This window comes from Bubalus kerabau, chromosome 4, assembly GCF_029407905.1.
Source record: "Bubalus kerabau isolate K-KA32 ecotype Philippines breed swamp buffalo chromosome 4, PCC_UOA_SB_1v2, whole genome shotgun sequence".
Classification (NCBI taxonomy): domain Eukaryota; kingdom Metazoa; phylum Chordata; class Mammalia; order Artiodactyla; family Bovidae; genus Bubalus; species Bubalus kerabau.
Genome location: NC_073627.1, coordinates 161228676 through 161249625, shown reverse-complemented (window position 1 = coordinate 161249625; position 20950 = coordinate 161228676). Strand labels below are relative to the sequence as shown.

Below are 20950 nucleotides of genomic sequence, written 5' to 3'. Positions count from 1 at the left end.
CCACACAGTCAAAGGCTTTGGCATAGTCAATAATGAAAATGTAGATGTTTATCTGGAACCCTCTTGCTTTTTCGGTGATCCAACGGTTATTGGAAATTTGATCTCTATTTCCTCTGCCTTTTCTAAATCCAGCCTGAACATCTGGAAGTTCATGGATCACGTACTCTCAAAGTCTGGCTTGGAGAATTGTGAGCATTACTTTGCTAGCTATGATGAGATGAGTGCAATTGTGCAGTAGTTTGAGCATTCTTTGTCATTGTCTTTCTTTGGAACTGGAATGAAAACAACTTTTCCAGTCCTGTAGCCACTGCTGAGTTTTCCAAATTTGCTGGCATATTGAGTGCAGCACTTTCATAACATCATCTTTTAGGATTTGAAATAGCTCAACTGGAATTCCATCACCTCTACTAGCTTTGTTCATAGTGATTCTTCCTAAAGCCCACTTGACTTCACATTCCAGGATGTCTGGCTCTAGGTAAGTGATCACACCATCGTGATTATCTTGGTTGTGAAGTTTTGTACAGTTCTTCTGTGTATTCTTGCCCCCTCTTAATATCTTCTGCTTCTGTTAGGTCCATACTATCTCTGTCCTTTATTGAGCCCATCTTTGCATGAAATGTTCCCTTGGTATCTCTAATTTTCTTGAGGAGATCTCTAGTCTTCCCCATTCTATTATTTCCCTCTATTTCTTTGCATTGATCATTGAGGAATTCTTTTCTTTTTTTTTTATCTCTCCTTGCTATTCTTTGGAACTCTGCATTCAAATGGGTATATCTTTCATTTTCTCCTTTGCCATTCACTTCTCTTCTTTTCACAGCTATTTGTAAGGCCTCCCCAGACAACCATTTTGCCTTTTTGCATTTCTTTTTCTTGGGGATGGTCTTGGTCCCTGCCTCCTGTACAGTGTCATTAACCTCTGTCCATAGTTCTTCAGGCACTCTATCAGATCTAATCCCTTGATTGTATTTCTCACTTCCATTGTATAATCATAGGTACTTGATTTTGGTCATACCTGAAAGATCTGGTGGTTTTCTCTACTTCATTTTAAGTCTGAATTTGGCAATAAGGTGTTCATGATCTGAGCCACAGTCAGCTCTGGTCTTGTTTTTGCTGATTGTATAGAGCTTCTCCATCTTTGGCTGCAAAAAATGTAATCAGTCTGATTTCAGTATTGACTGTCTGGTAATGTCCATGTGTAGAGTCTTCTCTTGTGTTGTTGGAAGTAGGTGTTTGATATGACCAGTGTGTTCTCTTGGCAAAACTCTATTAGCTTTTGTCCTGCTTCATTCTGCACTCCAAGGCCAAATTTGCCTGTTACTAGGTATTTCTTTTTTAAATTTTTAAAGAAATTATTTATTTTAATTGGAGGCTAATTACTTTACAATATTGTAGTGGTTTTTGCCATACATCGACATGACCTAGGTATTCCTTTACTTCCTACTTTTGCTTTCCAGTCCTCTATAATGAAAAGGATATTTTGTGCACACCAGGACCCAGAGACCCCACAGAGACTGAGACAAAACTGTGTTGGTATATCTCCTGAGGAGGTACAGGTCAGCAGTGGACTGCCACAGGGACTGGGGTTCTGGGGGCAGTAGACCTGGGTATGGCATAAGCCCTCTTAGAAGAGGTTACCATTAACCCCCCCATAGAGCTGCCAGAACTTATACAGGACTGGGAAACAGACTCCTGCAGGGCACAAACAGAAGCTTGTGTGCACCAGAACCCAGGCAAAAGAGCATTGACCCCATAAGAAATGACCCAGACTTTCCTGTGAGTGTCCAGGAGTCTCCGGCAGAGGCATGGGTCAACAGTGCCCTGCTGCAGGACTGGGGCCACTGAGGATAGCAGTGGGACATTTTGCATGGGACCTTTTGAAGGAGGTTAACATTATCTTCATTACCTCCACCATAGTTTGGCCTCAAGTCAAATAAAAGGAAGGGAGCACAGCCCCTGGAGAAGGAAATGGCAACCCACTCCAGTACTCTTGCCTTGAAAATCCCATGGCTTCCCTGGTGGCTCAGAGGTTAAAACATCTACCTGCAATGCAGGAGACCTGGGTTCGATCCCTGGGTTGGGAAGATCCCCAGGAGAAGGAAATGGCAACCCACTCCAGTATTCTTGCCTAGAGAATCCAATGGACAGAGGAGCCTGGTGGGTTACAGTCCATGGGGTCACAAAGAGTCAGACAGGACTGAGCGACTTCACTTTCACTTTCACAGCCCCGCCCTTTGACAGAAAATTGGATTAAAGATTTACTGAGCATGACCCCACCCTTCAGAACAAGACCCAGTTTCCCCCTCAGTCTCTCCTATCAGGAAGTTTCCATAAGCCTATTATCCTCCATCAGAGGGTGAAGTGAAAGTGAAAGTGAAGTCGCTCAGTCGTGCTGGACTCTTTGTGACCCCATAGATAGTAGCCTGTCCCAAGCTCTTCTGTCCATGGGATTTTCAAGGCAAGAGTACTGGAGTGGGTTGCCATTTCCTTCTCTAGGGAATCTTCCAACCCAGGAATCGAACCCAGGTCTCTCACATTGTAGAAAGACACTTTTCTGTCTGAGCCACCATCAGAGGGTAGACAGAATGAAAACCACAATCACAGAAAACTAATCAAACTTATCACATGGACCACAGCCTTGTCCAACTCAATGAAACTATGAGCCATGCCGTATAGGGCCACCTAAGGCAGATGGGTTATGGTGGTGAGTTCTGACAAAATGTGGTCCACTGGAGAAGGGCATGGCAAACCACTTCAGTATTCTTGCCTTGAGAACACCATGAACAGTATGAAAAGGCAAAAAGATAGGACACTGAAAGATGAACTCCCCAGGTCAGTAGGTGCCCAATATGCTACTGGAAATCAGTGTAGAACTAACCCAGAAAGAATGAAGAGACAGAGCCAAAGCAGAAACAATACCCAGTTGTGGATGTGACTGGTGATGGAAATAAAGTCTGATGCTGTAAAGAGCAATATTGCATAGCAACCTGGAATGTTAGGTCCATGAATCCAGGAAAATTGGAAGTGGTCAAACAGGAGATGGCAAGAGTGAACATTGACATTTTAGGAATCAGAGAACTAAAATGGACTAGAATGGGTGAATTTAACTCAGATGACCATTATATCTACTACTGTGGGCAAGAATCCCTTAGAAGAAATGGAGTAGCCATGATAGTCAACAAAAGAGTTCAAAATGCAGTACTTGGATGCAATCTCAAAAATGACAGAATGATCTCTGTTCGTTTCCAAGCAAACCATTCAATCACAGTTCAGTTCAGTTCAGTCCAGTCACTAATTCGTGTCTGACTCTTTGAGACCCCCTGAACCACAGCATGCCAGGCCTCCCTGTCCATCACCAACACCCGGAGTCTACCCAAACCCATGTTCATTGACTTGGTGATGCCATCCAACCATCTCATCCTCTGTCATCCCCTTCTCCTCCTGCCCTCAATCTTTCCTAGCATCAGGATCTTTTCAAATGAGTCAGCTCTTCGCATCAGTTGGCCAAAGTATTGGAGTTTCAGCTTCAGCATCAGTCCTTCCAGTGAATATTCAGGACTCATTTCCTTTAGGATGGACTGGTTGGGATTTCCTTGCAGTCCAAGGGACTCTCAAGAGTCTTCTCCAACAGCATAGTTCAAAAGCATCAATTCTTCAGTGCTTCACTTTCTTTATAGTCCAACTTTCACATCCATACATGACTACTGGAAAAACCATAGCCTTGACTAGATGGACCTTTGTTGACAAAGTAATGTCTCGGCTTTTCAATATGCTGTGTAGGTTGGTTTTAAATTTCCTTCCAAGGAGTAAGCGTCTTTGAATTTCATGCCTGCAATCACCATCTGCAGTGATTTTGGAGCCCAGAAAGATAAAATCCGCCACTGTTTCCCATCTATTTGCCATGAACTGATGGGACTGGATGCCATGATCTTAGTTTTCCGAATGTTGATCCAAGTCTATGCCCCAACCAGTAATGCTGAAGAAGTTGAAGTTGAATGGTTCTATGAAGACCTACAAGACCTTCTAGAACTAACACCCAAAGAAGCCATAGACTAAGACAAAGATTTTTCCATTTCTCCACTAGGGACTCTCTAGTTTGGGCTGGGAATGAAGCTGGGAATGAAACAATCTACTCAGCTTCTGTACAGAAAGTCCTTCTTGCCCTGGGGGTCTGGGTCTCATAGTCAGGAGAAAGTAAGAGGGTAAACAATTGGATGACATTAAATAGTGCCACTGGAGACTGAATTAGCTAAGCGTGAAAATCAAATAGAGTTTCTTTCATTTCTCTTTATTGCTCAAAATTGTTATACATTTTATTTGCACTGTGATGTTCTTGCATGTATTTCTCTAGTTATTTCAGGAGATGCTAAATGTTTTGTTTTACCTGGTGTGCAGAAGAACTATATGCCTTCAAAACTTCCAACTGCTTTTTTATGTTACATGTTTAATGGAATACACTTTTCATGGAGACAGTATTCTCAGGACCTTGTGACTACCCCTACTAATTTAGGCCTCTTGCTTTCTTTACCTGCTGAAAAGCTAACTAGCATCTTGAGTTTTCTTATCATATTCCTGAATTAGTTCCTTTAAACATTCATTAAATATTTGTTGAACACCTCCTAATGCCAGATATAGTCATAAACACTGGGAAATCAGCAGGGAACAAAATCAAGTCCGTGAACTCATGAAATTTATATTTTAGTAGGGGGAGACAACAGGTAAACCCATAAAAATAACATGTCAGGCAGTGAAAATAAACAAGAGTAAGGAGATAGAGGATGCCATGAATGGAGAAAAGCCTGTAGCTATTTTACGCAGATTGGTCATAGAAACCTTTACAGTAAGACCACAGTCAGAACAAAGGACTAAAGAACAAAGAACGAAGTCATGTGAATATTAGGTAAAGAATGTATCAAACAGCAAGGACAGAAAGGGCAAATGTTCCCAGGTGCGTCTGCTGTTTGTCCATGGACAGAGTTTGCCAGCCTGTCCTAATCTGTGGCAGAGGGAGAACACAGGGGGAACACTTCACAGAAGGTTCAGCTCCGGGTCAGGAACACCTTTATTAGAGATTCTAGTTTCTGCCTTTGTTTGCTAAAAACAGAAGATCATGACTTCAGCCTGATTCCCAATACGTGTGTGTGTGTGTGTGTGTGTGTGTAAGAGATAGAGGAGTAAGACAGTTTACCTGGCTATTGGGACAGCACTTCCCTAATTGTTTGGACATCTGAATCACGGCTCACTTGAGTTCTGTGTCCACAATTTCCACTTCAACTACAGGTTTCTTGATTTGTGTTGTGGAATACTTTCTCTCTGTGTTCTGATTTATCAAGCAATCCACGCTGCTTAACAAATTATAAAAAAATATCTGCATCTGTCATCAGTATCTGTCATCAGTAATACCAGGCTGTGGCTGTATATAGTTTATTCTTTACTTACTAACATTTTAATAGAATTTTGGAAAGAAAGTAAATGCATGTGCTACCTTAAACTTGAAGTCAAAATTCTTCTCAGTTGGCATGGCTAGAGCGTGAGTGAGAGCGGACTGTGTGGGACAGTCCTGAGAGGGTCACCAACGTGAGGAAAATCCTGAAGAATCAGCCCTTTACTGCTGTGTTCTTAGAACATAGGGTATGAAGGTTACAATGACTGGACTATCACAGTTATATTGTATGCTAAAATATCAATGTTGTGAGATTGCAAGTCAGGTCACAGAAAGACCTGGGAGGGGTCTGTAGGAAGGTGAGACATAGTTAAGGTTGGGAAGGGAAACATCAATATTGTAATCCAATGACATCAACATCAGCATGAAATGGATATGTCCCTTGAAATAGACATCGAGACAACATGTTCTGAAGAGTCTTGGCTATATGGTTTTAAGATTATGTTTTAGTCTTTTACTTATCTTTCCTAAAAAGGGGACATCTTGAGGCAGGCTAGTCCAGTGGTTAAAATAAAGACTCCAGAACCAGATTTGGAGGTTTGAAATCTATCCGTTAAATACAACAGCTTGTTAAATAGGCAGTGGCCTGGAAGACTGGGAGCCAGAAGTGGTACTCAGGGTTTTCAGCTCAATGAAATGAATGTGTCCTGATCATCATCAGATGGCTGTCCTAGTGCTGGTCCCTGAGGCTAGAGATACAGGAAATGTGTTTTTCCTGTGTGGAGGGAGCTTGCAGCAAAATAGGGAGGTGGCGGCATAAAGAAATGATTACTCTTTTCTAACTTTTCCATGTTAAATTTAAACATAAGGATAAAATATTAAAAATTTTATCTTATAAGCTCACTATTAGAATATGAATTATCTTATGTATATATTGGGCTTCCTTGATGGCTCAGATGGTATATAATCTGCCTGCAGTGCAGGAGACCCTGGTTTGGTCCCTGGATTGGGAAGATCCCCTAGAGAAGGGAATGGCAACCCACTCCAGTATTCCTGCCTGGAAAATTCCATGGATAGAGGAGCCTAGTGGTTTACAGTCCATGGGGTCACAAAGAGTCGAACATGACTGAGCAACCAATACTGTGTGAATATTAAACTGTTTTTAAATCAGATGTCAGAAGCTTTGTAGCTCAGCAAGATTCTAGCACATAGTAGGAAACTAAATAGAACTGGATTGAAATGCAGGGAACTATCAACAAAATTGCTAAATTTGATGATAATGTGTGGTGAACATGTCCTCAACACTAAAAGAGAAGAAGGAATTGAGAGAATTTCTAGTCTTTCCTACTGACTTTATAAATAAAGAAACTGTGACCTGGAGACTCATCTGGGAAATACCTCGAATTTAAGGCCACATGTAAACTTTCAGTCAGAAGTTCTTTTTCACTATAGTTGCAGTATAAAAATCTCAGATAAGGCTTACAAGGCACACACAAGGCACAGAAATCAATTGTATTATGTCACAGTATCCACCCTGATAGCCAGTTACACTTTTTTTGCCTTCTTTCATTTTAACCAGTTATCCATTCATTCAAAAATATAAAGAGAAGTATCAATTCCAGCCCCTGTGGTAAATGCTGGAGATAAAGTCCTTGCCTTCATGGAGTTCATGATCTAGTAGGGAACACAGCTAAAAATACTATAATATTATTGTTATATATAACAATTATATTACTAGAATTATGTGTAATGTGTACAAATATGTATAATTATATACATATAAAGGGGCTTCCCAAGTAGCTCAGCTGGTAAAGAATCCACCTGCAATGAAGTAGACCCTGGTTTGATTCCTGGGTCAGGAAGTTCCCCTGGAGAGGGGATAGGCTGGGTAGCCCAAGAATACACTCCAGTAGTCTTGTACTTCCCTGGTGGTTCAGACGGTAAAGAATCTGCCTGCAATGTGGGAGACCTAGGTTCAACCCCTGGGTTGGGAAGATCTCCTGGAGGAGGGCACGGCAACTCACTCTAGTATTCTTGCTTGGAGAATTCCCATGGACAAAGTAGCCTGGTAGGCTACAGCCCATGGGGTTGCAAAGAGGGACATGACTGAGCAACTAAGCACAGCACATATACATATAAAACCATTATAGAAGGAATACAACTGCCAAATAACTAGAAAAAAGAGAAATGATTACTCTGTATGTAAAATAAGTAGCAGAAGCATGGAAAGGCACAGAAGTACATAACAGAGGGTAACTGACTGCACAGTCAGAGAAAGTGATCAAGAGGGGGTTCTCTTGATCATGTGCTAAAAAATCAATAGGATCCTTCAAGTGGAATTCAGCAGGAACTAATCCAGGTGAGTGTGCCTACCTCTAGATGTTTGAGTATGCATGTCTTAACAGGAAGAGATTCCAAGGTCAGATTCTACCACATCTGGACTATATTTGCTGAGACCCTTGCTCTTAAGTTTTGTTCTTAGCTCTGTGTGTTAGTCGCTCAATTGTGTCCAACTCTTTGCTACCCCATGGTCTATCCATGGAATTCTCTAGCCAAGAATACCAGAGTGGTTTCCATTTCTTCCTCCAGGGCTTCCAGACCCAGGGATTGAAACCTGGTCTCCTGCAATGCAGGCAGATTCTGTCTGAGCTACCAGGGAAGTCCCATTTTTAGCTATACTTTTGCTTTTCTATTGGCTGCAGAATCATCCTCTCACCCATAGTGGTAGTGATGGAGTGGGGGATGGATTTACTTACCTGCATCATTGCTATCACTTTTATTGTGTACATTTTTTTCTGTTCACTAGGAGTGATTTTGGTGGATACAAAGCCAGTAAACTCTGCTAAGAATGTGCTGTGAAATAGTGACTGTTTTATCTTGCTATTAAAAAGGAGAGGGGACTCCAAGGTGCCCAGCCCTTGAGAATAGCTTACAGATACATTGTCTAACTCAAACATCTCCTTTTTTAGGAGAAAATTTTGAATGGAAGGCATGATCTCAGTTACAACCTCACTTGAAACTATAAAATTTTCTTGTTGTGGTGAATTTAGACCTACTCAAAACTGGAGAGTGATTTCTGAAGACAGAGAGAGAAGGGAGCATTCATTTTAAAATGAGTATTTTTTTTTATTAGAACAGAACAAACATATTGCAGACAATACAGAAAATTATAAAGAGCAAAGTAAATATACCTAGTAACCCCATCTCCCCAAGTTAATTACATATGTAATATTGTGGGATATTCCCTTAATCTTTCTCCTAATCATATGATATTATGTTTGGAAGATAAAATTAAATGTTATGTTATTTATGTTTTGTTGAAAGTAGTTATGTTAAACTACTTAACATATTGTGGTATTTTAAGAGAATCCAGTTCTAATATTCAGAGGCTTTCTTATGCTTTCTATTTCACATGAATATTTTATCTGTCTTTTGGACTTGCTGAGAAATAACCAGAAGCTACTTTCTCTTTTTTTCCAATGCACTTTTGTCAATATTTTCCAACTATCTTTCTTTCCTTTTTGTCTCCTCTCTGAATCTGTGATGATCACATTACTCTTCATCTTTCAGGGTTCTGTCTTTAGCTTCCAAATGACCAGCTGAATTGAAATTCTCTCCTAGTAGAAGGTTTTTTCACAAAACAATGTTAAGAATAAAATAAACAATTGATATTTGAACTTGGTCTAGTTGATCTCTCCTCAGAATATTAAAGTAATTACTGAGAACAAGGACATAAAGAACTTTTAGTCCTCTATTCCACAGAGATATAAAGCACCAATTATTTAAATCTGGGAAAAACCTTGAGTTCAAAGGACAGGTGAATATTCAGATGCACCTCAGTGGGATACCATCTTATGAGGAAATCAAGGTAGAAAAGGAAAAATATCAAGGACTTGGAGATTCTGATATAAATAAAATAGAATTCCAGGAAAGCTGCAAATGCTTCAAATGAGAAGTTCTTATAAAATGACTGAGTAAACCTGTATTTATACTGTTGTAATTACGGTAACCGTAAGTGCAGCACTCTTCAGAAAACTTGCTTTTATGGAGAAGGAAATGGCAACCCACTCCAGTATTCTTGCTTGAAGAATCCCAGGGATGGGGGCGCCTGGTGGGCTGCCATCTATGGGGTCGCACAGAGTCGGACACGACTGAAGCCACTTAGCAGTAGCAGCAGAGTAAATTGATCTAAATGCTGATAAGGATTTCATTGAGTTGGCATTTAGTGGGGGGAAATCAACCATGTGATATGATCACAGTTGATTTGGTTTTCCCTTTTGAGGACATTATGGAGAGAAGAAAAGACCTGTTTCTTTTTTCTGTTTCCACTTTTAAGTAGGAAACAATTGGTATTGATAACTCCTGGTATATGTTAATTTTTAATTATTATGTTTAATGGGGTTTTTTTCCTTCCTTTCAGGTGTCTACCAGGATTATTATTGTAATCTGGTTAATAAACAATTGAAACAAATTGAAAAAAAAAAGAAAGAAAGAAAACTTGCTTTTAACAAAGTCATAATAGCAGGGTTGTAGGTAACTAAAAATTGTCAAATTCATTATTTCTGTCTGAATCATGCTTCTAGAGCAGTTCTTATTAACAAATAGTGTGTTCAACAACAAATGGAAGATGAATGAATACTGGATTGGTCTTCAAAATGTTGGATTGTAAGATTTAACCTGTGGGGAGCAAAATTATATTGACTAGTGAGGTTCCCTTATAGGTCTTAGCAGCGTAAAGGCACGGGAACAAAAGTCAGGGGCAGTACTAAATGATGATCTCAAATTGGATGACAAGGATGCTGGGAGCAGGAGTAGAGCCACCTTCTGGGGAAAAATAAGACTGTAGGCTCCACAATGTTGAGGACCACAAGTGGTCACACTGCATACTGCTAGCAGAGCATGATGCTAAGCACAGAGTAGCAGCTCAGAAATAAGATTTGTGATATGGATGAATGAATTCTAGCCCAGAAGGTGGGCAAGCATGTGCATAAGAGTGTATGAATGTGTTGGTATTTGTTCAGAAATATCAATTATAAGGCAGCAAGGAACAATCTTATATATCTAATGAGTAATTGTCATTTCACCTGTTTTTATAGGTTTAGTTGTACATACAAAAGATTTCACCCTGGGGTATCTCAAATGGCCCACATATCTTCTCGCAGAAGCTGACAGAATTGATTCTGGTTACTTGGGGAGTATTGATAGATTTCACCCAAAAGCAGAAATGGTGTAAGATCTATTTCTTAATACAGTTTCACCTTGTAAACATTCAAGATTTAAGAAGGAAATGGTGCAAAAAGTATTTGTGTTTGATTTGTTTTTCCCTTTTTGATTTCTTTCACTTCTGTTGCATTGACCAGTAGGATCAAGGGATAACACAAATTCGTATCACTTTTACTTTATTAATTGGTCTTAACAAAAGTCTGGTTGGTTGGTATTGCATCTTATTTGTTTAGTTAGGAAAACTAGAATTTACTGAGTTAAGTCCATACTTACCAAACTTGATTTGCCTGAAGATCAGAAAATCTTGTTAAAATGTAGATTCTGGTTCAGCATGCTGTTGTTGGGGTCAGTTGGTCCATCACTGATCTCCTTCTCTTTATGAACAAGGCTAGAAGCATTCTGGACTACTTTTGTTTTCTCCATATGGCATGCTTTGTCATAAATCAGTGCCTTTCTATTATCAATCTTTTCCAAGCTCCTAGACACCAAATGGGCATTTGCCAGACTCCTGTGTTTCCTCTAAGACATTGCTCTATCGAGGAAAGTTTCCATAATTTCAAGCTGGGTATCTACCTCTTATATGTACTAGCATAACACCTATATCTCAGCTGTTTTAGTTCCTTTCTGACTTGATGTCAAGATGGGGTGATTCTCTGCTCATAATAGAAGAACAAAGTTAAATGCTTTAAGTGGAGACATAAATAGAGGTGGTGTTCCTGTGAACTGGAACTTATTCTTATTTTCCAGAATCTTTTTGATTAATGTACCTTTTGTTTTTGTAGCATAAGCAAAATAGTTTAAATTATAAAATTAGCACTTAATCATTTAAAAAGACTCAAGCAATATAAGACATTCAGAGAAGCAATGATACAAATAACACATGTTCCCATACTCCAGTGATAGTGTTAAAATTTTGATTGATATCTTTACAAAATAAAAGCGATCACATTATAAATGCTGTTATATATTTTTTTATTTTTTGAAATTAATTATGTCATTCACTTATTTTATATGATGTGTCCAGCCTAACTCTCCTGCATCGTCTTTTCCCACTCTCTACTTCTCAACTTGGGTGCCAGTCATGGGAATTAACAACTCCCAAAGCGGGTATTATATTGCCTGTGTCTTCACATATATTTTTCACTTGGTCCAAAAGCCTCTTTTCAACCTATTTAACCATTGACGATATTTATCACTCAGTGAAAGTCTTGCCTACCCCAGGATGCTTTACCTTAACCACAGAATATAACTTAGGAGTCCATCAGCGTGTTCTTAAAGTTCATAAAACCCTGTTCTTAGTCTTTTCATAAATCACACTTATGAGAATATAGTCACTGATTAATTTGTGTATTTCTCCACTGACTATAATCTCTTTAAGAACAAGGCCATTTCTCAGTTGGCCGCAATGCCAGATATTAATGTTCAACTCCAATCAAAGGGACAACTCTTTTTTGCAGATATGAGATATCATATTCAAAGAGAGGGAAGTAGAAGGAAATAGAATTCTCTCAGACAGAACTGACTTCAAAGGACTGGCGTCTCCATCTTTTCTTCCCATCCCATCCCATCCCATCCCATCCTCACAGTCTCCAAAAAACAGGTAAGGAGAGTCATCTGTTTTTTGATGGACCTGATACTGAATGAATGCTTGCTTCAGAATACGGGGAGAAAGAGGACAGGCCCCACTACATCTACACTACACTAGATGGGGCTACATTAGATGGGGCAGCATACTTGTCTGATAATTTTGGCTTCCTCTAAGGCTGGAAGTGGTCTGCTTTTCATATGCTCACAAGAGAGGCTTCTTCAACTCCCAGCCATGCAGTCTGAATCATCTGAGAGTCCCCCTGACTCCTTCATTAACTCTTCTCAGTGTCAAATAGAGCAGGCTTGCTGTGACATCTGCCATAATGTGTCGCAAACTGACAGGCAATCACTTCGTAGAGGGTACTGCTCTGCTACAGAGCACACATCAGACTGACACACGGCCTCTCCTTGATGGAGAAGAGCAATTCTTCCACATCCTTAGGTAGAAAAAACTGGCCTAAAATGCCAGGCTCCTGTAGCAATATGTTGTACATAGGGCTATTATAATATGGGAGTTTTTATAACTGTCATTCACCTTCCTAGTCTTGGGATGTGTGACACATGGTTATGATAATCACTTGCCCTCATCTCAGGCATATTGATTCATTTATCTGTGCATTTATGCATTTGTGTATTCAACATATATGAGGGTTACTTTCTAAGATCCAGGTACTTGAGGAGGTGCCAAAGGGACTGATGGGTAAACAAAGCATTGTCCCTGCCACTAAGGACATCTCATTCAAGTAGCAGACATGGGCATGTAAACAGGATTGTAATGCAGTGAGACAGGGCTTGTGAGAGTCAGGCATGAAGAATGTCAAGCAGAGAACAGTGGAAATAGCCATTCATGAAGCCTCAGAGAATCAGGGAAGGTTTCATAGGGGAAGCAAAATAGGAGCTGATTTTTGAAGGACAGTGACATTCACATGGGCTGGGTAAGGAAGAAGTGGCAACATCATGTGCAAAAGGTAAGCTTAAAGTGGCATGGGCCACATTGCCCTGTGGCTGGAGCATGGGCTAAGCAAGTGGGAGTCACAGGAGATGGCATCAGGTGGGTGGGGAGCATAGTGTGCAAGCCTCTGACTTTCTCATGTTGGCAATGCATGGTCATCAGCTAAGTTTAGGCAGAGTGGGCCAGGCATGTGCTCCCCAACATTGTGCAATCAGGAGCAATAATAAGCTTTTTAAACTTTTGTATCTTCCCCTTGTTTGTTTTTTTTATCATTCTCTGTATTTTCATAATGGTTAAAATCTCTAAAACATACACAAAAAGATCTGTTGGTTTATGTTTGTGAGTAGCGTGGAAAGAGGGAAACCTGAGAGACTGAATCTCACTCTGAAGGCTAAAGCAGATCACAGAAGCATAATAAAAAAAGGAAGGAAAGCTGAGAATCTTGAGACAAATAGAGGAAGGAGAAGGGAGATACAACTCTGGGACAGAGAAGTGGTCCAGTGACTTTGCAGCTGATTGCCTGATCCCTCTTCCAAGGAGGGTTGACCTGGTGCCTGCTGTCATGGGACTATTTTGCAGGGCAAGGGTCTGGAGGGCACACACACATAGACAAATGTGGAAAACATCATGGATAACATACTTATCTGTGCTGGTAGAAGTTGATTCTTTGCTGATTGTGCATTTGCTTAGATGCGTATGTTCCTTAAAATTTGTTTGTGGGGATAGAGAGGCAGATGAGAAAGATACTAGCAAGCAGATGGCCATGTGGGCCTTCCTTTTATCCTCCAAACGATATGACTAACCTTATAAGGCAGAAATACTGCTTAAAATTATGCCAAGTACTCAGCGGCAAAGTCATTGGGACTGGACATAACTAAGTTTAAAACATAGCCCAACTTCCACATCTCTGTCTCCTCATTTTTAAAATAGGCATGAAAATACCTTTCAGCATAATTGCAAGGATTAGCTGACATAATGTATGTAAAATATTCAGCCTGCTGCCAGACATTCAAAAATGAAGCTGTTCCTTTACACAGTTAATATACTTTATACATTTCTCTGTAGCATAGTACTAGACACTCAGGAAACTTAGAACTACCCCTTGGCATGACTCCTCTTGGTTTGCAAGTGCACTGGAAGTTTAATCTTTTGCAGGCTAAGGTACATTAAGAGTTATCACCAGTTGGTATTGAAGGAGATAGTCATTTGTCAGTAATATTGACCCAAGGAAAACCAGTCAGGTGTAAAGAGGCATCACTTTGAAATGATGTGACAAATGAGTCTCCATCATTTGAATGAGGAGACAGTAATAGGGTCAGAGGATCTAGTGGCCCTGCTCTGACACATAGTCAACAGTCACTGCAATCCTAATAAACGGGACTCTTCCATCGCCTGCATGAGCTAGGGGTTGAGAGTGTGGGTCCATATAAGAGTGGATTTGTATATTCCAGCATCAAAACCCGAGGTAGAATGATGACTTGAGTAATAAATATAATGATGTGAAAAATGCAGTAAATAGGTGTCAATGTGCCAATCAAAATATTAGTACATCTTTGAATATTTCTTTGACTATATATTCACTCACTTGTTAGAGTTATTCACTGATATGCCTTACGTGTTCATCTCTGCAGGCCAGCAAATTTTATTTAAGTGAGAGTGGCTGAAATTTTGACACACTTCTATTCTTCCTTTGGCATTCAAGCTTATGTTTAATTCAGTGTTTCATAATTTGCAATAAAATAAACTTCTTCATGCATGAAAAATTTATAAAATATGAAGCAAAGGGGGTACATGTCCGAGTATATAATAATATCATTAACTGCTTACAAAATTGTTTATGAGCCATGAACTTACACCTGTGTACTGAAAAGGGATGTAGAACTTAATATTGGATGCCAAAGAAGTAGAAAAGTTTGTATTCCCTTTCCAGATCACTTTATAAAAATTGGAGTTTCACTGTCTGTCCAGCACTGTGCTAAGAGACAGTGGAAAGCATAGCCTCCAATGCAGTGGTTTCCCTGCCTCCAGCCTCTCTCATGTAATTCCTCCACCATTACATGAGAATTGACTTTAGGAGTATGTCATTTCAACCTTAGTTTCTGTTTAGCCCCATTTATCTCCCCCTCCCTCCTTCCTTCTCTCTCTCTCTTTCCATCCCCTGCCCTCTTCTTTCCCTCCACTCTCTCTTCTCTCCTTTCCCTCTCCCTCCCCTGGGGCAGCAGGAAGCTATGAATGCTCTCTGAGGAGCACTCACAATGGCTGTGGTGGGCTCCACCACCCCCACTAGTGAGCACTCTCCTTGTTTTGTTAATACATCTTCTCTGTTTGGTTCTTACAGTCCTAGGAACTTCCTGTAATTCCTTATCTTTGTATTACCTATCTTCCTTTTTTCTTTCTCAACTTCTCAAACATGTTTGGAACAAGCATCCTGTATTAAATTACCTCCTTTTGAAATAAATAGAGGTATTTTTCTTATTGAACCTTGAGTATAGGTGGGGTCAGAGTAACAATAGCAACACAAAATTTGTTCTCCCCATCATCTCCTCACACAGAGCTAAGCCACCTGCAACATGCCTCTCCCTCAAGTGTAATGAGGGGTCCACCGGAAGAGCTCGTGTGTGCCAATTCAGTTGCGCAGAGCCTCTGCGTTGCTGGGATTCTTGGGCGTCTGCCATCTCTTATCATGCGTCAGTCTCCATCATTGCTCTGCTGCAGGCTTCCTGGGCACTGCCACTCGTGCCAAAGCACTGCCCCATGCTTCTCTCCACACTTCATCATCCCTTTCCACCTGGGACCCAAAGCAGCATTATTTGTGTCACTGGAAATCAGACTCCTCATTAAAAAAAAAAAAAAATTTCCTAATTCTGTTCTCAAAGCCCCATATAGGTTAGATATAACAAAAAGATGCTAACACATGGTGGCTTCAGCATGGCAGAATTTTATTTCTGTTGATTCATATTTTTGAAGTGAGCAGCCCAGGACTTTGTCCCCCACCACCAACCCCAGTTGATGGGCTGACTCTGCCATCCTCAAAATGTGGCTTCTATCTCTGTATCTCCATCACTGCCATTTCCCAGACACAGGACTTTGCTTTAGAAGATGATTGGAAGTTGTTTTAGACACCACTTCTGCATACATCCCATTAGTTGGAACTAACTACAACAGAGGCTGGGAAATTTGTCTCCAACTAGATAATCAACTGCTTAGTTTAAACTGGGGTTCAGGGCAGCACATGCAGGCATGTGGGTTGTGGTCTGTATAAGAGTGCCTTGCTGAGAGGTGAGGACAGCTGATACACAGCCGGTGCTCTGCTCACCAAGTTATGAGACCCAATCCACCTGCTTTTCACAAGAGTTTCTCTGTTTGTCAAGCCATGTGTCTGCAGAGCTGTCTGTGTCCCAAGGGGGATTCCTTATGAAAGAAACAGGAATACTGTTTCTTTCATAGACTCAGATATCTGATGTTGCAGCCTGACGGAGCAGAGACCAGAACCTGCCCCTTGACTCCGAAGGTGCGGCAAACAGCACCCTCGTGATCGTCTTAGTAAGCATGCCTAACGGACATACCTGGGGCGGGACATGCTCTCTGCTTTGCTTCACTGCCTACCCCCCCTGTGTCCGTCCCCATGGAAACAAAACAGGCTGTTCCTGATCAACAGCAAAGCCTTAACTTTATTCCCACTTTATGGTGTCCTGATCAAACTCCCCAGTATAGCTATTCCCTAATGATCTCATGTGACTTCTACCAACAAAAGTGCGAGCTGAAAGGAGCCATTTTGTCTTCCTGCCATGGGCAGCAGGAGGGCCCCCAGACTCACCGCTTGCCGAATTATATGTGTCTGTCTTTTCATTATGCGCTCGCCCCCATTTCAGGTCTTTCTCACCTGCTGTGCTGGACGCGGCTATCTGAGATAGAAACAGTAACTCTCTGGCTTGTATCCAGTCCATGAGGCTGGGGAAGGTGAGAAGAAATTACGAACAGATGCCATCCTTTGACCTCCCATGTTTTCTTCCTCCTATGTGAACACAGTACCAAAATCTTCTTGCTTCAACAAAAATAGCAAATTGACTACCTCCTATATCCTCCCCACTATTTCATTTACTTCCTTAACCCTCAAAAGTCTGGGCATGGTTATTACTATTTACAGGTTATGTATAAGGAAACAGACTCAGAGGTGTTAGGTAACTTGCCCAAGGTCACACAGCTAACAAGGAATTAGATATGAATTTTGTCCCAGGTCTATGTGACTCCAAATCCACTGCTTATTTTATTATCACACTGCCTATTAAGTTACAAGCACCAGTACCTTGTGACAAAAATGAACTCCTTCTAATATGAGCCTTTTTAATAGAGAAGTTCCAGGGAACAGAACGTCACCAGGGCCACACTGTCATTGTGGTTTACACTTCCCATGAACTCTTTCCAATAAACATTTCATTTAAATTTAATAAAGTAGTTAATAAAGCCATAAAGGTTAATTACTAGTTAAGGGAAAAATATGACTTCACATTGGTGAACATGTGAAAAATGAATCAACTTCATTTTGCCATTAACCTAGGATTATACAGGCAATAAAGCATAATTATGGATTTAACATGTTAATTCCCAGTGGATTTAATAGCAGTGCTGTGAGATACATGACCAATCGCTAACCCATCTGACAAGCCTCAGACAGAACTAATCAAAATTAAATCACTTGGCCCACATGTGGATGCAATATATCTTTCAAGATGAAATGACTATAATTTTTCATTGTGGAGTTATTATAAATGCCTCAGGATAGGGCGAAATGAAGAGACAGGAAAAGTGGGGGACATAATCTGTGATCTCAATCTGACATTTACTCTGGTAGCTACGTTAGAAGAAAATAACTTTTTTCCCCCCATAAATTTAAGGTTCTCTGCAGGGTTTTATTGCTCACTCTAATGGTTCATGATTTACCTATAATTTGCAGAATAAATCAATGCATCCACATCCCTTAAAATTTTTATACCTTTTTTCCTTTGCCTTTCCAAAAATAATATATTGGCAGTCAGCCCTTTGTGACACTAAGATTCTATATTTCAACAACTGTGTTTCATCAGTGAGACCAATTCTTAAGAAGCAGAATCTTAAAATAACACTGTATTTCACTTACCATGATTTGTACCACCTGGTAACCATAAAAGAAAAGTTCTTACTACTTGAAGAAAAGCAGTCTGAAAATGATGGACTATGGGCCAAATCTGGCCCACCAACTATTTTTGTAAATAAAGTTTTATTGGCATGTAATCACACTCTTTCATTTACGTATCATCTTTGGCTGCTTTCATGCTCCAATGGCAGAGGTAACTAGTGACAGAGACGATGTTCCCATAAAGCCTAAAATATTTACTATGTGGTCAAGTACATAGAAAGTTTTCTTACTCTTAATCAAGAGGTTCATTTTTTTTTTCCTGAATTCTAATTTAACTCAAATATGGTTGGTTTTAGGGCCTTCTGTTTCTCCTACTCATATTATTCATGTTGAACTTTGGTTCCCAATTTTCCAGAGTCTCACATCAAAACAGCTCCCTCATACTGATGAGAATTAAATATGGGAGAATATAGTCTAACATATGGCACTTACCCAGTGGCTGAGTGGTAAAAGAATCTGCCTGCAACACAGGAAGCACCAGTTCAATTCCTGGGTCGGAAAGATCTTTTAGAGAAGGGAAAGGTTACCCACTCCATTTTTCTTGCCTGGGAAATCCCATGGACAGAGGAGCCTAGCAGGCTACAGTCCATGGGGTCGCAAAAGATTTGGACATGACTGAGCAGCAAATCAACAACTCTAATATACACAGATACTCAAAAACATGAATTAATTGTCCCTGCTTCAACATATTGTAGTTGCTGTTGCTTTAACAGGAGAAGGTACAGTGTGAAGGCTAATAGCATGGATTAAGAAGAGCCCAACTCTGATACTATAACCCTTGGGCAAGTAATCCTGGGCAAATTCTTAATTCCTCTATGCCTCAGTTTCTTTTTCTGTAAAATAGGGATCATAATAATGTTCCTTTCAAGAGTTCTCAGAAATGCCTGGCCCTGATTTCGCATTTCAGTCTCTTTAATAAAAGTTTTGGGTTGCTTTCAAAAAAAAAAAAAAAGAGATAACCCAGGCAGTATGTTGAGATTAGTCTTGGCGTGCAATATGCACTATAGACCTGTGTTAGCTGCTGCCACCACCACCATCATCATCAAAGGAGCTTAGATCATATTTGGAAAGAATTAGCCCATTGCCTACTGGTTAAACAAATGGATTTACTTTAAGTCAGTGTGAGGTGTAAGGCTGCTGGCACTGTCCCTGGCACATTGCTTGTACTCAGTAATTGGTGCTTTCCTCTGTCTCTCTGTTCCCTTTATGGTGGCCCGACCCTCCATATGTCTCCTATTTCCTGACTTCACACTCTAAACCCCAGTCATGCTTGTCACATCATAATTGCTCATTTGCCTTCTTATATTCTCTGCTTCTTCAATTCCAATTGCAGGCCAACTCTTGTGTCCAGACCCACCTGTATTCTCTTATATGCCAAGTCTTTATTAATAATAATGATATTAAATAATAGTGATTTGCAAATATATATATATACACATATATGTACATAGCCCTATTGCCAGACATTCTTTTAAGCATTTTATATATTATCTCCTCATTACAATGCTCTGAGATAGTTACTATTATTATCCTCATTAATAGATGAGGAAATTGAGGAACAGATGTTTTAAAAGACTTACCAAAGATCACCAGCTTTTAAGTGTAGAGCAAGGATTTGCATCCAGACAGCCTGGCTCTGGAGTCTATGCTTTTAGCCATTGTGCTGCACTTTTCCTTTAAATGCTTTCAAAAGGGTGCTGATTAAATTTGCGTTTGTAAAGTTTGATCCTGATGGGCTTCATAAACATACTCTATCAATTCATTTCTGCATAAGAATTTACATTCATGTATGTTGCGCATATAGAATGATTCATGTTTCTTACACATATGATATAGTCATATATTCTCTGTATTTTTCTAAAGAGGCACTCATTCAAATGATTATAGATAATGAATAGTTACTCAAATTCATTAATTAGATTGTGTTTCCACAACCTCAACTTTTTTGTTCGACACCTAAAATCTTGTTTGTTATAGTTACAACAGCTGGCTAGTATATGATAGAAGACTTGTATTTTAAAATTTTGGATAAAATAATTTCTAGCCAGGGTTCAGCCCCACAATCATTATTTAAAAAATATATCCCTCAAATAATATAAATATGAATCATAGTTGACTATCTAAGGGCATCCTTTATTATCATCCAGGGACATACCTTGCTGGGGCACAGTCCACTGACTTTTAGGTTATAATACAGAAGAGTGAGTAGAATGGATCACATTGGACTTCATGGCAAGGGACCCTGCTTGAGTCATGTTTTCTCATGATGGCTCTGACAACTGATGATTCTTTCAACTTACATCTAAAACTTTGTTCTGTATCCTTTGTTATTCATTCATACGACATTCAATAAGCACTTGGTATGTGCCCACCTGGGCCTTGTCTTAAAGAAGCTCTCATTCTTAAGACAAGAGAAAGGGAAGGTAGACTCAGACATGTGAGATAAGAAGTCAAAATAAGTATTTTTGGTGTTATGATGGAAGTTTGTATAAGGGCACAAAGAAAGTAGTTGTTCACTTCTAACAACTTAACAGTTGTAAAAGTGTAAGGTAAGGTTTCAAAGAGAAATTGTCCCTTGAATAGAGTCTAGAAAGAGGAGTTGTCTAAGCAACAGTGGAGCAAAGAATATTCC

The 20950-nt window shown here is 40.0% G+C and overlaps 1 long non-coding RNA gene across 2 annotated transcripts in view; it reads left to right on the top strand.

Moving 5' to 3' along the window:
- Window positions 1-20615, top strand: part of LOC129650567 (uncharacterized) — an 81567-nt gene extending 60952 nt beyond the window's left edge. Inside the window, exons 2-4 of one of the 2 annotated variants that reach the window (XR_008713835.1) lie at window positions 12061-12203; window positions 17015-17102; window positions 20466-20615. This is a non-coding gene — a long non-coding RNA (uncharacterized LOC129650567). Of the gene's footprint in view, window positions 1-12060; window positions 12204-17014; window positions 18272-20465 lie in introns of those variants that run through there. The other variant, XR_008713834.1, reaches the window with a different exon arrangement.
- The last annotated feature ends 335 nt before the right edge of the window (window positions 20616-20950 follow it).